At 41.3% G+C, this 5,006-nt stretch overlaps 1 pseudogene; it reads left to right on the top strand.

Annotated features, from left to right (window-relative positions):
• Window positions 1–1,072: 1,072 nt before the first annotated feature.
• On the top strand, window positions 1,073–2,977 carry LOC121463631 (annotated as a pseudogene).
• Window positions 2,978–5,006: the final 2,029 nt, after the last annotated feature.

Below are 5,006 nucleotides of genomic sequence, written 5' to 3'. Positions count from 1 at the left end.
CCAAAAAAGTAAAAAAAAAGGAAGGAAGGAAGGAAGGAAGGAAGGAAATGTGGTACATTTCATAATGGAGTATTACTCAACTGTTAAAAATAATGTCATCAGGAAACTTGAAGGCAAGTAGATGAAACTAGTTAAAAAAAAAAAAACATCCTGAGTGAGGTAACCCAGACCCAGAGAGACAAACATGGTATGTACTCACTCATAAGTTGATATTAGCTGTAAAGTAAAGGATAACCATGCTACTACATACTACAGCCCCACAGAGATTAGGTAACAAGAAGGGCCCAGAGGAATAATCATGTATTTCCTTGGTAAGGGGAAATAGAAGAAATCTCCTGGGTAGACTGGGGTTCGTGGGGATGGGAACATGAGGGATCAGGTTGTGGGGCACAATAGATAGGGAGAGTAATGAAATAGATGTCTTGATTGGGGGAGCATTTCAGGTCAGGTAGACACCTGGTACAAGGGAAACTCCCACACATCTACAAGGATAACCCCCAGCTAAGACTTCTAGCAATAGTGGATAGGCAGTCTGAAGTGGTTATCTACTGTAAACAGATTAGACTACCCTAATTGTCATCAGAGAGCCTTCATCCAGTAACTAGTGGAAGCAGATGCAGAGATCCACATCCAAGCATTGGACTGAGCCTATGGAATCCTCTTAAGGAGAGTGAAAAAGGATTGTACGAGAAAGGGAGTCAGGGTCATCACAAAGGAACCCACAGAAGCAACTGGCCTGCTCATAGGAGCTCATAGACCATGGACCAATGGCTAGAGGGCTTGCATGGGACCTTCTTAGGCCCTCTGTCTGTGTATGACAGTTGTGTGGCTTGGTCTACTTGTGGTACTCCTAGAAAGTGGGAGTGAAGCCTGTCCCTGATGTTTTGTCTGGATTTTGGATACCTGTTCCTAATGCTGGGTTGCCTTGTCCAGTCTTAATACAAGGGGAGGAACTTAGTCCTACCTCAACTTGATAGGCCATGCTTTGTTGGCACCCATGGGAGGCCTGCCTCTTTCTGAACAGAGGAGGAGGGTGGATTGGAAAAGGGGGCAGACGGAAGTGTGAGAGGGAATGAAGGGAGAAGGGGAAACTGTGGTAAGGATATAAAATAAGTGAAAAAATAATTTAAAATTAAATAAATAAAACTCCAAAATTTAAAAAAAACCTTTATAACTCAAAAAATAATTTCCATTCGCTGTCATCCAAAATGCATGACAGATAATTATCAAAGTGGGAATAAAATACATTTAATTTATAAAATAGGTAGATCATTTCCATACCTAACAACTTTGGCTATTGTATATATTTATATTTATATTTATGCCCTGACAATGCTGAAGCATGCAGGAGCAGCCCATATGTGGTGGTTCTATTGAACTTGTCCATATTGGGTATTATGGTCAAAGTTGATGAGAACTAATGACCGGGTCTCTTCTCAAGAGGGCACCAGATCTCATTACACATGGTTGTGAGTCACCATGTAGTTGCAAGGAATTGAATTCAGGACCTTTGAAAGAGCAGGCAGTGTTCTTAACTGCTGAGCCATCTCTCCAGTCTAACAACTTTGGCTATAAGCTTTCAATTCAATTAGATAACTAGTTTGCCATTTTTTTTCTGTCTAATATAGTTTTCACATTTTCTAATTATTTCTTTTATTTAGAGATCATAATATAATTGCATAATTCCCCTCTTCTTGTTTAATACATCTAGTAAAAATGTGAACCTAGAGTAAAAACACAATCCACATATTTGAAATACTATCAGAAGATTCCAGTTTTTTATCCTCAGACCTATCAGAATCCAGAGCTTAGCCATAGAAAATACAGCATAAATTGTAGAATTTATTGGCATGGAATTATAGATGACTTTTTGCAGGCATATGCCAACAAAGCAAAAAGCAAGTGCATGTGGTAAAAATACTCCCACAAAACTAAGACACTCCCACAAAGGTAGTCTCATAAACTGTCCAGAGGCCAACAACAACTAACACAAACCCAGAGCCTATTTCACAACACCAAGACAGATGGGAGCAGAACTTCCAATCACCATTATTTCTGCTTTATATAACTTTACCCCTTTTGTTATAAAACTGAGTTTTGCTCACCAACTCCCGGAGTCTGTATTATAGTATTCTGTGTCCACTAAACCCCTGTCCCCAGGGCAGTTGGGCACAGTTGGGGATAATGATCATGATGATTGAGAGTTATCAGTTGTGATATTCTCCTTTTTCCTGGTAACACACCTACAGACTGTAAGTGGAAACATGACCATCATTACACTGACACTGTCAAATGTTCACTGAAAACTCCCATGTATTTCTTTCTCAGAAATTTCTCTTTCTTAGAAATCTCATTTACAACAGTCTGCATTCCAAGATTTCTAACCAGCATTGCTACAGGGAACACAGCTATTTCCTATAATGCTTACAGGTCACAAGCAATTTTTTGATCCTTCTGGAAGTGACAGAGTTTTTTCTACAGGCTGCAGTGTCCTATGATCATTATGTGGCCATCTGCAAGCCTCTGAACTATACAACTACCACTAGCAACAAAGTCTGCAGTTGACTCATAATTGCCTCCTGGTCAGCTGATTTCCTCATCATTCCCCCAGTGATCATGGGCCTCCAGCTGGAATTCTGTGACTCTTACATCATCAATCACTTCACCTGAAACGCTTCTTGCATGCTGCAGGTCGCTTACACAGATACAGAGATTCTAGAGCTAATGGCATTTTTCTTAGCAGTGTTCATTCTCATAGTAACATTGGCTTTGGTGATTCTCTCCTACACACTCATCCTTAGAACAATTCTGCAGATAGTCTGCACAGCAAAGGAGAAAGGCCTTTCCCACTTGTTGTTCCCACATGATTGTGGTTTCCATTTCATACAGAAGCTGCACTTTTATGTGTGCAGAAAGATCTGCTAAAGAAAGTGAGACTCCATTGCTCCTATGCAGAGTCCCTTTGCTTACTTCTTAAGGAAGCAGCAGCTTAAACATATAACAACTTCACCAAAAACAGGTGTCATTCTACAAACACCAATCATTATAAAAATCACAAACAGCCGGGCGGTGGTGGTGCACGCCTTTAATCCGAGCACTCGGGAGGCAGAGGCAGGTGGATCTCGGTGAGTTTGAGGCCAGTCTGGTCTACAAGAGCTAGTTCCAGGTCAGGCTCCAAAGCTACAGAAAAACCCTGTCTTGAAAAAAAAAAGAAATTACAAACATACCATAAATGGATAAAAGTACTCTCTAGATGATGGGTATATATACACAATTTAATAAACACCAAAATGTATGAACACATAGAGCTTGCTTGTGGGAATAAGTTACCCACATTAAACAGATGTAATAAAAAAAGAAATGGCCTAGTAAGTTGGTGAGGGGTAGATGCTTACCAGAGAAAGTTTTATAGTGTATAGGAGTGAGGAGTGAAGTTCATAGTAAGTGCCCTGTTCCAACACTTCACACTCACTCTATAATTCCTTTCCAGTACAGTTTTGTACATTCAAATCAATTTTATAGACTTGATGTTTTTTATACTATCTATAAACTCATTTTATGTTCAACTCTTTCATAGATGTCAAGCATTTTGAGGTTGTACATGGTACTTGCTTTCAAAAAGAATCGATACATAAGACAAACCCAGTCTTCACAAACCTTAAATACAGTGAACGGGTTTACTATGACAGGCTTCTCTTAAGAGGTAGGCTTTCAATGCATAAGAAAATCATTTCGTCACTTTCCACATCTAGGTGGGCTATAGTGAATGCTGCAGTTGGTTGTTAAGTCTTTATAGGCTCTCTTGGCTCTTTGGGGATCCACAACCCAGCTCCCAAATAAATCACACACAGAGGCTTATTCCTAGTTATGAATGTCCAGCCTTAGCTTGGTTGTTTATTTTAGGATAATTTTCCTAAATTATCCCAACTACCTATTGCCTCTGGGCTTTTGTCTTTCTCCATTTCTGTATACCTTTCTTTCTTACTCCATTGCTGTGTAGCTGGGTGGCTGGCCCTGATGTCCTCCTCGCCTCCTTTTCTTACTCCTCTATATCATCTTCCCAGATTTCTTCTCCTATTTATCCTCTCTGCCTTCCAGCCCCACCTATCCTTTCTCCTGCCTTGCTATTGGCTGCTCAGCTCTTTATTAGACCAATCAGGTGTTTTAGGCAGGCAAAGTAACACAGCTTCACAGAGTTAAACAAATGCAACATAAAAGAATGCAACCCATCTTTGCATCATTAAACAAACATTCTACAACATAAACAAATGGAACACATCTTAAAATAATGTTCTACAGCAGAGTACCATCTTGAATGAGGCTTCTCTGAAAAGGTAATCACAAGTTCAATAACCCCCGGGACACTGTTCCACAATCTATGAGAGACAACAGTGGGCAGTGGAAGGTCATAACTGGGAAGTTACAGCACCACAGGCTCAAACTTTGAAGAGTGAGGTAGCCCGTGGCTCTGCCCTCTGGAAAGAAGAGAAAACCCCATCACATGAGAATAATGATGAAGACTAACAGCCCTAAGGCCATGGCCAGATGACCCTAGAATTCTCAGTCTCTAGAGCTATGTCTTGCATGTATAGCTCACTGCTGGCACTGAAACCTGTGAGCCCATATCCAGGAGGTCATTTCATTTCTGTAGCCTCCTGCCTAGTGTAGGGAGGTCCACTACTGGGACAAATCTGAGAAGAACAGGGGGAGTTCTGAGTTCCATCAGTTCACCTGCTCCAGGGCAGGTCTCAGTTCTCTGTTTGCCTCCCCCACTCTCCAATGCACTCCATGGGATGGATCTTAGCCATTCCACATACACAAACGGACAGTCTCTATGAGTGAGAACCTGCTTAGCCCAGAAGTCACACTCATCAGGGTGACGAGTAAAGGTAGGTTCTAAAGTAAATGCAGCTAACACAGACCACTGTCTCTCGACAAACTTAGGCTCAGCACCAGCCTGCATGGTCATTGCTGCCGGAGGGACTAGCCTTCAGCAGCTCAGGAAT

The sequence above is a fragment of the Microtus oregoni genome, unplaced genomic scaffold (genome assembly GCF_018167655.1).
Source record: "Microtus oregoni isolate MIOR12 unplaced genomic scaffold, Mior012 000001F_ref0000356, whole genome shotgun sequence".
NCBI classification, from domain to species: Eukaryota; Metazoa; Chordata; class Mammalia; order Rodentia; family Cricetidae; genus Microtus; species Microtus oregoni.
This window is presented reverse-complemented; position numbering and strand designations above follow the sequence as displayed.